A 13,595-nucleotide genomic window follows, 5' to 3' on the forward strand; every position below is an offset into this window, starting at 1 on the left:
TGGCCAGCCCCCCACGGAGATGGGGTTATGCCCATTTTCCTTTGTATGGGCATTAAATGTGTCCCTGACTGATGCATGTCAAAGTAGAGCTGAATAAGCACCTATGAATATTCTGTAATACCAAAAAACCTGGGTGTATAATAAATGTTTAAGAACACCAGTTTCTGTCCTGGCCCTTCTATTAACCTGGCTGCAGAAGCTATGTATCACTGGCTGCCCCCTACAATATGAAGGCATGCCCCTATGTTGCTTTTGCTTAAACTAAGAGGAAACAATGCCAAAGAATGCAGCACTCTTCGTCTGAGTAATTCATTTTTTAAGACACTTACCAGATATCAAACATAAGGCACATGAATATATAAAAATAAGCAAATAACTCAAATGTTGTAAAATGTGTGAATATACTAGAATAATCACAGCAGTTAAGCAGTCACAGACAGAAATGTGCCATACATATGCTACATACTCAAGATTTAAAATGCATCGCCCTGGGGGTAGGTTCATCATCCTCACTAGCCATACTGGTGAACCTGGGATCAGCCAAGGCAGGAGACCCCCAAATTTGGATCAAAGAGATTCTGGGCAGCGTGTCCGCTCCACAGGTGAGTTCCTGTCTTGGTGCCAAGTTTCTCTGTCGTTTATACCTTAAAAAAAAACTCAAGGAGAGATTTCTAGAAAACCCCTCCCCTCTATTAAGAAATTAAACGCTGGCTGCACTTCATCTGCGTCGAAAACATGCAAGAGAGTTGGCCAGACTCCCCATGCTTATTTCTGAAGCAGAGCTGTACATTCCCCTAATGCAGTGGTTCCCAACCTGTGGTCCGAGGACCCCTCGGGGTCTGCAACTGCTTAGAAAATGTAATAATAATAACTGATTAGGTCCCTAGCTTCATTTGGGGGAGTCCCCAGATTCCAGTAATGAATCATTGGGAATCTTGGGTACCAATACTGCTAGAGTTGGGGTCCACTGAAGTCAAAAGGTTTGGAGACACTGCTCTAATGAAAACATTGTCAGCCTTGTGAACTTGTATCTAGTTCGCATCCCTCATATGTTCCAGCACAGTCAGAGAAGAGAAAAACAAGTGTGTGGAAAACAAGTTTTGTGTGAAAAAACATCTGCGCTGCCCTGCAACTGTAGCAGCGCACAAAATGAAATCACTCACACACCATGGAGTCGATGGTCAAACATGGAGTCAGTAGTTAAATACACATAGCATTACAGCCCCTTCAGCACATGGATGAATGAAATGCATTTGCCATATTTGACTGTGTGAAATGCGAGTAGGAAATTGGTAGTAGATTATATGCAGGACAACTTGAAGTACTTGATGCGAGTATCAGCTTATATTGCAAGAGACAAATTTAGTGGAATATTAAGCAATTAAAAGCAAGTTATGAGGCAGATTCTGCAACATTGTCTGTTTTGACATTTTAACCCACAGTGGTTGATACAAAATGGATCCCAGAAAGCAAGCCAACATTTACATGTTTTTGATAAAGTAAAGTGTGCCCTCTTTAGTTTCCCGTCTGCCTTTGGGAACTTATCTTCAGGTTTATTCTGGTTTTACACTGTCTCCCAAAGAAAGAGAGCTGCTACCTGATTGCATACTTTTTATGTCTGACTTTTACCAGCTGGTCCATTAAAATTCAAAACATCAGACTTTAAAAGGAGATTTAGAATCTTTGAGATTCTTCTAATTTTACTGGGTTTCCGTCACAGTTGTTTTTACCCACGTAAGCATAACACAGGTATGAAACAAAGGTGCTGACAAATGATAAGCAAGTTCAGCATTGGTAAACATTTACTCCTTCAGAGGTACTTATGGCCGTATGTAAAATGCTTGTATTCTGGTTTGCCTGCAGTACGAAGTTTGAGTGGGTGTGTTTGGGGTGGGGTGAGTGGTGTGTGTTGTGGCTGCAATGCAAAATGTTGTACACACGCACAAACCCCTACGTTTGTAGTTTTCACAAACATTTTGTATGTCATTTTCCACATTAAAATACATGGAAAACTACAACTGTAAAAGACAAGAAGTTTGTTTCCAAGAACGGTATAGGAAACACCCTCCCAAATTGTATGGGTGCCTAGAGGATAGAGTTTTCAAGAGGAAAGATTCATTTTACCTGTGAAATATCAAGCCTTCCATATAATATTTCTGTGGATTGTTTGCCCCATGGGCTCTCAGTTGGAGTTAGCAGATGACTACTTCTGAAAATGTATGATGTGTCAACATTTCAAAAAGTATAACTGAGGGTTTCTGTGAGTTCCCAAATCACTGAAAAATATGGTTTTAAACTTATGATGTGTAGTCTTTCAGCTTATTGTCAAATGTTGTGAATTGATCATAGTATGCAATCTTGACATACCAATTGTTTTGAGGATGCAGAGATGTAAACATGAATTTTATACAAGACCATCATTAAGCATGGCCATTTTTTACTACTGCTTTAACCCCTAGTCATATTTAGAAGCTGTGTGTCACCAGATATTAGGTATTTTAGGTATTTTATTGTTGTTAAAGGTTCATATTTTAAAGTTCTGTTATGTTTTCATAGCATATGGTGATTTGACCTGTAGATAGAGAGGAGGAAAGACTCTAATTTTCAGAATTGATAGGTAATAGGTGTATTATTTATAATTCTTTTAGCAGCCTTTCTGTGAGCGGTGATCTGGTGGATTATAAAAGGATGCTGTTCTGTATTAATGATTATGTATGACATTTTCTGTTTATGCAATTGTAATTAATTTACTTTTCAATGAAGGCAATTATAAGCCTTATCAGTGCAGAATGGTAGATGAAGACAGTTGGGCCATATTTGGTGCAGGGTTGGTGGGGGTTACGTGCGAGGATGCACAGGGGTCTTCATAATAAAGTCTGTAGGTGTGCAATAGTATAAGCAGAGGCAGGTGCAACTAAAGGTGCATGAGCAAATTGAGACTTTAACAGACGGGAGTGAGTGATAGCCCATGATATGATTTGCTTGCAGGTAATTTCAAGACTTGGTGACCATGTCTGGTTGGGCCAGTTTAGGCTGAAATCCATACATTTGTTAAGACTCTTAGGGTCTCAGTCATGTTTCACAGGTGTCGTGGAATTGGCAGTAGAAGTACCATATCTTTCCTCAGCATGAAAGGATCTGTTGCTGGGGACAGAAGGAGAGGAGAATCCTTTACTGGAATCTGATATCCTGAAACTTTTGTTTGGATGGTATCAAAGGATCCAGACAGTTTAAGGGTCATTCATAGAAGGCTACACGTCCATTGTAGGAGTCATGAGCCACAGGAGGTAGGAAGGTGTATCTAGGAGTTTGTAAGGTATGAGTATATTGGTGCATGTAATTGGAAATAGATCTCTTGAAGGTCCCAGTGGTACAGTTAGTTAGTTTCTCAGTGGAATTGTTTCTGAGGTTTTGAGGCACAGAAATTGTAATTGTTTCAGGTCAGCTGTGGCAGCTAGTCATTCTTTGGTTAATGGTGGATTTACTTGTTGGTCTGCAAAGTAGTTCAAGGTATGAAGTTGAGAAGGCTACCCACTACAAGGTATTCCACGATGTAGGATATAGACATGCTAGTGTCTTTATTTAAGTGGTGGCCACAGGATACGTTTTTAGATGATAAGCAGGAAACCTGGAAGTTGGCTGCCTTGTTATGTTTGGTTTCTCTCCGTTGTTTCTGATTTTAATGTCAATAGCACCTTTTATAATCAAAATGTGGTGTTGTTTCAGGTGGCCCATAGAATTATGACAAGGAGTGAGGCATTTTTGTATAGTTGTTTTGAGGGAATATGTAGTGTGTTGTAAGGTGCCTTGATAAGTGTGAGGTAAGGAGGAGAATCTTAGACTGACTGATAATCAGTTGCTGGTTTCTGGTGTGAAGCCAATATGCATGAGGCAGAAGAGAACACATCCTGGGTTGAGGAGCATTCTATTAGAGGAATACATTTTATTTGGGAAGAGGTAGATTCCAAGGTTTTCTTAAGATGGAGTGTTTGCATCATTTTATTCGCAGGCAATTGTAAGTGTGGTGCATGGAGTCTTCATTTGTTTGTTAAGAGAAAATCAGTAAGTGTGAAATGTGATGAAGAAGAGGATGGGTCAAGAACCATCTGAGAGCAGTTAAATAGAAAGTGGATTGGGATACTTCGGGTTTAGAGCAGATCACCAATCTAATTACAAAGTTGCACAGTTACGTTGTTGTGATCTTTGGAATGCTATAGAGGTGCATGAAGACTCGTGCATAAAGCAAGCATTAAGCATCATGCATATTGCTTGCCTTCCTGTCTTTCATAAAGTTAGATTCATCTATTTCTAAACATTGGAGAATCGCCATTTCATTGAACAGTGAACAAAACATTTCCACGACAAAGGTATTTTGTTTCTACACTGTTCCACTTTAATATAAATATGTATTCCTTTAAAATTTATATTTATATTTTACATTTTAAACATAACCAAACCTACATGACCTCAAACAGTATTACTTTCGGATCAATCACATATTGAGTTTGCAGTAGCTTTTTTGAAAAATGTTGAAATATCCAAATATTGTGTGAAAAATAATAGTTTTGTTGAGGCATGGAGTTGTAAATAGTGAAATAATGATGTTGCACTTGAAACAGATTGGGTATGTTATTTGGAAGTATGATTAATACTGTGAAGTAGTTATGTCGGTTTTTGTATCAGACTCCATTTATTTTGAAACTGATGCAGTTTTTGGTGTTCAGCTCATCTTGCTTCTTCTCGTTTTTCCCTCCCAATTAGTGTCCCCCCCTGAAAGACATTTTTCTTTTCTTTTCCGTGGAGCACAAAGTGAATGATGTGAAATATGTCCAGTTGCGTTAGGAGAAATGTACTGTGAATGAAGCTTCCCAAAGTATCATTTTTAAGAAGTTCAGTTGCAGGCGTGGTAGGGCTTTGAGCCATTCTTTAAGAAATGTTTCATTTTGTTTTGTACATCCAGAATGTAGTTGATGAGGGAGCAGGTGAAAGATTTAGAAAATGATGTTGCTGTTTCGGATGTACCAGTGCGACACTAACCATGATCCTACCATGTTGAATTTGCAGAAGGTATTAATAGCTTGTGTGAATTGTGTATATAAATTCTTGGATTTTAGAATTGTGGGTTAATGTTTTTGTGTGTGTTGCATCAGCTGCTGCTGGGATGGCTTTCCATTATTTTTGCCTCAAGCTATGCCCATTTTGTCTTAGATTTTTCTTATGAAATGCTGTCAGTACTGTAGGAATTTGGCTCTGGAATTTTTCTTAGACTTGACTGATTAGGGCTACGTTTTATCACTCTGTATTTCTGTATGTCAATCTTTATGGCGATTTGTGTATTTGTTCTGTCTACAATTTGTAGTAATAGTTGTATAATCAATTTTTGAGGAGTGTTGTTTCTACATGCAAGATCATTTGGAGACGTTGGCATCAAATTGTATGGTACAGTTTGGGAGGGATCAAGTTATTGGAGTTCAGGTGATTATTGGGGTTCGGCTCCCACAAACGTTTCGTAGAAAAGGCTAATTAGCATTAGAGCACCTCCCCTTTAACGGGCGTCCCCTAAAGATTTCTGTAGTATTGAACTATTTATGCCTTAATTGAAGAAGAAAGGAGTTTTTGGAAATCTGCCAACTTTTTGATTTCTGATCCTCCTTTGGAGTGACAAGCTGTATTGATCTGTGGTCCTGAATGAACTTGTAATGCAAGTATGAGCAGGGAGATACTGAGTTTGTGAATGAGTTTTGAGATATGAATTGTAATGATAGATTTTTGTTTCTGTGTTGAGCTGTTTGGATAGATGACACAGTCTCATACTTGTGTTCACTCAAAATAGAGTTTCTACAGTTGTGAGATAGTTTATTTAAATATGGACATTTATTTTCTTTCTAGGGTACAACAACAGTGTTTTTTTTATTTTAAGGTTTAATGTGAATCTGTTGTTGTTTTCCTGGTCACAAGGAGATCTCTCTGTAGTTGGTTATTTTGCCAGGGAGCGGCGTAGGGATTGGTGGGATGTCAGCACTATCTGTGCTCTGATTGGTTGTTTACTTGCAAAGTTGCATTGTGATAGGTTGACCTTTGACCGAGCTGAGCTGTTGTTGGTCATTCATTAAGTTGGTTTAGAGTGGTAAATTGACATTTTTTTTTTTTTACTGCTTTGAGCTTCTTTTAGTGTGAAACATGGTTTGAGTATTTACAAAACCTAATCCTAAGAAAGAGGTTAGGCCTAAAGAAGGTCATAAGATGCCAAGTGAGGGTATGCCACCATAAGAAATGATAAGAGGTTGGGTTAAATAAGTGTGTCTGGAGTAAGTGTACAGCAAATGATGACGTTTTTATATTTTCCAAAGGAGAGTACCTTTAACACTAAGAAATTAAATTACAAAATGGATTTAACACATGATGAAATTGACGAGATGGGTCCCATCACTTTGAGAGCCTATATGAATTGTTTAATTGAGAAAACTCGAGATTGGAAAGATTTGAAGAAATATCGAAAAATGGAGAAGGGGGCAGTGAATAAAAGGAAAATGAATAGGCAGTGAAGCAAAAGTGGCCCAAAATATGTCAAGTGATTCAGAAACGGTGACAAATTTAGTGGCGGAGTTTCCTTTAAGAAAGATCTATGTAGGGAATTTAGTGCATGTCCCTTGGACTGGAGCAGATTTGTATACATTTACACTTAATTTACAAAATAGCAAGAAGATCCAGGAAAATGGTTGGATGAGATTCATAAGCTGACAAACCTTTCCCAATGTTGTGGGTTGATTTAAACATCTTATTTGAGATTGTTATTCCTGGAGATGTTAGGAGTGTAAGATGGCTGTAGATGGTCAACACAAGAACCAGGTAGAGTTGGTCTTAACAGTGCACCATTTATAGATGTAGCTGAAAAATATAAGGCAGTGATTGAGTATTTAAAAAAAAAAAATTCCAAGGAGAGAGATAAATTGTGAAAAGATTATGAGGATGACACAAGAACCGAAAAAGTCAGTGCATTCTTATTGTGAGAGACTGATGCATGTGTTTGAAAAACATAGTGGAGTTGAAAATCCAGGCGAAAGAAGCTGTTGGGGATTTCATATCTGCTTGAGTAAGAAACGTAGAAATGAGCAAACGTATTCAACAGAGGGAGTTGTGTTCGTCAACATAGGGCACTGAAGAGATTTTGAAATTGACAAAGAATAATAGTGATTATCTTGAAAAGAAATTGAAAGACAAGCTGCTGAAGTCTGCCCAAATGAAACTATTTGAAAAAGGATCAAAGAATAAAATGGGTTTACGTAAGACGTTTGTGCGAAATGGGGTGAGTGAACTGGAGGAAAGGGTTAACGTATATGAAATGTTGAGATGTTGAATAAGAGTATGCCATGTAATTATTTTGGTGAATTGGACATTGGAAGTGGGAATGTATATAGAATCCAGATAGGGTTCAAGAAAATTTAGAATGAAATAAATTGGTGCTGAGAAATAATGCGAAGCGGAAGATGCAGAACATGCAAAATATGAAAAAAAATCTGAATGCCAATGTCACCAGCCAAAGTAATGCAACGGAACTTGAGAACTAAAATGCATATAATACAGACAGTGCAGCAAGCAGTTTTCATGGACAGTTCCTGAGTGGGGAGGAGGAAGAGGATTGCTTACTTGGAGAAGTCCTGATTATACATCAGAGTAGCCCATATATTGATAGAGTAGTATGTGGCCATCCTGTTTCATTTCTGATTTATACAGGGGATACCCAATCTATAGTTCGTACTTTGGATGTTCCGGTCCTAGCCTTCTCATGGCGAGAAGTCCAAATTGTAGAGATTAGAAATAAACAAATTGTTAATCAGGTTTCAACAAATGTTCCAGTCAAAACAGTACATAAGAAAAATAAACATCAGTTTATTTTGTGTGATTCAACTCCAGTGAACCAGCTTGGAAGGGATCTTCTTTGCAAGGTGAATTGTATTGCACACCAGAAGGTGTTTTGCAGTAGAAACGCAAGATGACGATTCCGTTTTTAAGTTAAATTCAGAAAACACAAGGGTAGAAATGTATGCAATTTAAACAAATGAAGCCCTACCTCTGGATTTAAGACATATTGTTAATGAAGAGGTATCGGATTTTTGTGGAAATGAAATTTGGTTGATCATAACTTCAGAACCAATAAGGAAATTAAGGTGACGTCAGGTTTAATAATTAAAGAGGGTGAAGAGGGAATGAAACCAACAAGCATGGAATCCTTCAAGAAGTGCAAGGTAGTCCTTGTAGTTCTCCGGTGATGGGAATTCAAAAGAATGGAGGCAAATCGAGAATCATACAAGATCCTCGAAAGATAAACAAAATTGTGGTTCCTTTATGTCCAGTGATACTGAATCCAACAGTCAACGACTTGGGTCAAGCGTGCTTTTCAATACTGTTGCATGAGGATTCTCAGTTCCTTTTTGCATTTCAGTTTTTTCAGTAAAGTTCTTGTGTGGTGTAGAATCCCACAAGGGTATACAGATAGGCCCCTTAGGTTTCTGCCAGATAATAAAAAGGAATCTGGAGAGTTTGAAATTGCCATGTAATTCAATCCTAGCCCAATAAATAAATGATCTCTTCAAAGAATCCAAAACAAAGGAGGATTGCAAACTTTATTCTATTGTATTGTGAAATAATTTGGCTGAAAATGGACATAATGTCACCCGCAACATAAATACAGTACTATGAAAGGGGTGTTGTTTATCTCAGACACAATATTACAAGGGTGTATGAGAAGTCCCAAAAGAGAATGTTTCTGCAGTTCTTTAAATTGAATTCCCCTGACCACACAGAAGAAGGTTCAGATGTTTCTTGGAATTATTATGTATTGTAGCAATGGATCCCAAACTTTTCCCTGATTGCAAGTCCTTCTCTATGGCTGATATTTAATGAGATACAAAATCCGGTACCTTGAATGAGTGTGCTTTTTCATTTAAGAAATGGAAGACAGTTTGAGTCATGTGCCCACACTCAGGATGCCTGATTACAATATAATGCTCTACCTGTTTTGTCCTGAAGAAGGTGGATGTGCACTTTAAATTATCCTATGGAAACATGCGAGGCTTATGCATCCAGTGGAATATCTTTAGAGCGTATTAGGTCCACTTGCTGTGAGTCTTCCAGGTTGTTTAAAATCCGCAGCTCCCCGTGTGGCAATTTAACATGAAGGAAATCTGATGGGCCATACTTTAATTCATATGTCCCACATTCAGTTGAAATTATTTTGACAAGAACACAAACAGCAGCAAGGTGACATATAGCAGGTTGACTTAGTATGAGCATGTAATTCTTGGAGCAGAGGATATTTCTAGTTGAAGATGCAATTTCCTGAATCTAGTATCACCACTTCCTAATTCAGATAAATGTGAAGACAGGGAAAGCATAATTGATGACAAGTGATTTGGAGCATGATTGTATTAAAGTGACTAAATTCTTCCTAAAACCAAGACTGGACATAAAAGAAGTTCCATTACAACAGTCTGTTTGATAGTGCTTGTCGATGGTTTTTGCTTTAGGGACAAATGTGGAGGGTTGAGAACTAGTTATGCAGTATGCTCTATTACAGAGACTCTAGAGGCACTCCTCAGCACATGTGGCAGAATTGATTGCTTTAACAAGAACCCGTTGCTTGTCAGAAAATCTGGACACAACAATCTATACTGATAGCCAGTATGGTTTTGGTGTTAATGTTTTTGAGCAACTGTGGTCACAGAGAGGTTTTGTGACATCTTCAGGTGCTCCAACAAAAAATAGCATGTACATATTGGGTTTACTGGATCCAATTCACAACGAAAAGAAGTGGCAGTTGTAAAATGAGAAGCTTATAAGGCTGGTAAATATTTGTTTACTTTAGGGAATAAATATGCTGACCAAATGGCGAAGTACTGCACCTTGCAGGAGGAGTCAGTAATGCAAGAAAATGAAAAAGAAGCTCTCACAAGTTATGTTATATCAAGTTTAAACCATGTAAACTATTTCATTTTGGATTCGATGCATATTTGAGTTGAGAGGGGTACAGAAAGATGCATCTGATAATAAGAAAATGAAGTGGAAAGAAATAGGCTATAAAAAGAGTTATCAAGATTTGTATGTGAATGCAGGGCAAATATATGTCCTGCCAGACTCGATGTTGCAACCCATGTTTAAATATTTGCATAATCAAAATGGAGCAGGAAGAGATACTCTGGTTTGATTGTTTAAAAAATATTGGGAAAATACAAGATTTTGACATGTTGCTGATACATATATTAATTGTTTAGATTGTCATCAAAATAATCAGGGTACGAAAACTGTTACCATTATGAATCACATTGTCAAATCACAAGGCCTATTTACAAGCCCACAGGCAGACTTAGGGATGCCATGTGTAATGATTTGAAGTGTATCGTAGTAGCCTACTTGCTCTCAAAATGGGTTGAAACATTTCCCTCCAGCAGAACAGATAGCCCTACTGTTGCTAAATTGTTGTTGAGGGAATTGATCCCTAGATTCAGCCTCCCAACTTCTATTGAGACTGATCATGGCACACACTTCAGAAACAAAGTGTTAGCAATAATCTGAGTGAGAGTAGCTGAAGCAGTGGATGAGTTAAGAATAGATGAGCAACGTTCACAGTCCGGTGAACGAGATCACAGCCAAATCCAGGTTTGCAGCGGGAATCCGGGAGCCTGTGATTAGGATTTTTCTGTAAATGGTGAAGATCAAGAAGAAAGTCAAAAAGCACAGTTTCAGGTGAGCAAAGGTTCAGGTGGAAATCCTGAAACCTCCAAAGTCGTGTTATAAAGCGATCAGAGTAGAGAGCTGTTGCAGTGCAAAAGAGCAAAGCATTAGTGCCAGTAAGAAGATGGAATCTCTGATCAAAGCAGTGACAAGTTACAACTGAAGATCAGAGTTCAAAAGCCCCCATTGGGAAAATAAAATTTCCTGTGGAAAGAGCCAACGAAGGAGAATCACAGTTAAGGATAAGCTCAAGTTTGAGTCAGACTTGAAAAATACAGAAACCAAAAGTATGTTGCTGAAAAAGATGGGGGGAGGAGAGATTCTCAGAAAGGGAACTTGCAAATGGAAACACATTGAACTGGAGACCTAAATAGCCATTTGAACTGGGAGACTGATTAGGTTGAATTGCCACCTGCCAAGTACAAGAATTTCAAATCAGAAATATGCTTCATCAGAGTGAGTGTGCCTAGCTAAAGTGTCAGAAGAAGATACGGATGAGGGTGTATACTGCTAGATGAATAAGTGGCGTAAGACTTTTGAGAGTGAATTAGATCTAAAGACTGACACTGAAGAAGAACCACCTTGGAGGTAATAGACATTTTTTTAAATATGAAGCTTTGATGAAAATCACAAAAAAGAAATAGGTAATTTATTTCTTAGACTTAAATAACTGATGCAAAAAGAAACATGAAGTTGATTTCTATTATTTTTACAAGAAACTAAGAAGTAAACACTGTTTTTTTGTTTTGTTTGATGTAACATAAAAAGTAAAGATGATTAAGCAATATTATTGTTTGAGAGAGCTATTTTTAATTTTTTTTGGCTTTTGCGCATGATTTTGTTTGCGATCTATAACATGATGAAGGAAAACTGTGGGTGGTGTAAAATTGACGGATTGTGCTGTTAAGATTGATATTATTAGTTTGAGTTGGGCTGTTGGTGTGCTTACTGACTTCGGTGGGAAATGCTTCAGATCTTATAACTAGTGAATTTGCCATTAGGACTAATCAAAAGGGATTCACACAAATAGTACCAATACATGAACAACGTTTGGTTAGTGATTTTAGAGATCACAAATGATTAAAGAATTTATCGAAATTATGAAAGTTCATGGTTCTGTATGTACTTACCTTCCAGTATATACTGGTGAAGGGTCATCATATATTCAATTAGAACTTTCTTATTAGCTTTCATGTAAGGTATTTGTAGTGATCTTCAATTATGAAAGGTTTCTTTCCGCATATCTGACTGACTTTAATGTGACTTTGGAGAATGTATTGATTACTGAGAATGATAAGGAGATTAAGAATGGTAAATATTTCCGATGGCTGTGCAACACTTCGAATCCCGAACAGGACATGCTTGGTGTTGATTTTGGGGTCACTTTACTGCTAGAGGGGTTCCTGGAATATCCCTCCTTTATACCATACCGAACATGCTGCTGAAGGTAGCGTTTTGGTGTCTGTACGAGATATATACATGGGGGCAAGTGGTGAATACCATATGCTCTTATGGGTGCCACCATTCTGTAGAAGTCTGACAGCGATTTACCAGATAGACAACTGGACCATAGCGGGGTATACAAAATGGGGAGATGTGGTGGCGGAGGAGAGGCTACGCACATTTGAAGATTTAGCGGAGTCAGGTACCCTGGACCCAGGACAATTCTTTCTGTACTCGGCTGTCTGTGGGGTGGCAGGGAAGATGTGTGTTCTTGAATAGGGAACTACTACCAGTGGCTGGTCCACAGGAATTGATATTAAATTTGACAGGCACAAGACAATTGGTGTCCTGCATCTAAGGAGCTTTGCATCAGGATTCTGCTGTTGCAGGCATTCTGGCACACCAGGATTGGTGGGAAGAAAGGCTGTCGCGAGAGCTCTCTGACTTCATCTGCCGGCGACGCTTCGGTTTCGTCAAGACGATCACATGGAATGCTGTGTTCCACTTTATGGAGTTTCATTATCTGCACCATATCTACCTTTTACCAGACAGCATGGGGATTCTACCCAGGCACCAGGGTGGTATGGTCCAGATGTCAACATGTTGGAGCAGACGTTCTCCATATGGTATGGCTATACCCCAGAATAGTAGACTGCTGGCAAAGGTGACTTCATGAATATCAGAGGTTACGGCCTCTGTCCTGCCATGGGACCCTGCCCGCTGCTTTCTCAATACTGGAGTAGTGACTAAGTGAATGAAACAACAGGCTGGGTTTCAAGGCCTGGCACTGGTACTTGCGAAGAGTTGCATCACCATATCCTGGAAGGCGACAGCAGCTCCCCCATTCATTTTATGGTAAACATTTGGAGTCCATTGGGCCTCAGTGGAACGTTCGGTGCAAGCGGTTGCCAGGGCTAGGGATGGGAGATGCAACCTAATGGACTAGTTGGATGACTGTCACACTTGATTGAAGGATAGCTCGCCCCAGTTATTCAGACTATTGATGGCTATTCAAGATACTCCACATAGATATTCTATATGAGATGGAAGCCCCCTGAAGGGGGATGCCAGGTACACTTAAACTAAGGGCAGCAGCTAGGGGGTTTGGGGCGGGGCAACGACCTGAGCTGGTTTTGTTGTGTTGATTAGGTGCTGATCTATATATATATATATATATATATAAACTGTAAATCTGGTATTACAAGTTATTTTATGTTTAATATTCATTTACGTTTCATTCCATAATTTTACTACTTTTGTTGATTTGCCAATTTTACAGGCTTTACAGCTATTGCACTTTGCAAAGCCACGTTGTTGTTATGTTAACCAATTCTGTTGATTTTTTATAGAACAATGACTTCTTACAATATAATCCTTTATTGACTGTGCTTTTCGATACGTAATCAATGGCCCTGAGCCTA

The 13,595-nt window shown here is 38.6% G+C and overlaps 1 protein-coding gene across 1 annotated transcript in view; it reads left to right on the forward strand.

Annotated features, from left to right (window-relative positions):
* The window catches only part of ELP4 (elongator acetyltransferase complex subunit 4), a 1,051,499-nt gene that overhangs the window by 548,330 nt on the left and 489,574 nt on the right, over positions 1 to 13,595 (forward strand). The gene's annotated exons all lie outside the window — the stretch shown is intronic.

The sequence above is a fragment of the Pleurodeles waltl genome, chromosome 3_1 (assembly GCF_031143425.1).
Source record: "Pleurodeles waltl isolate 20211129_DDA chromosome 3_1, aPleWal1.hap1.20221129, whole genome shotgun sequence".
In the NCBI taxonomy this organism is placed as follows: Eukaryota; Metazoa; Chordata; class Amphibia; order Caudata; family Salamandridae; genus Pleurodeles; species Pleurodeles waltl.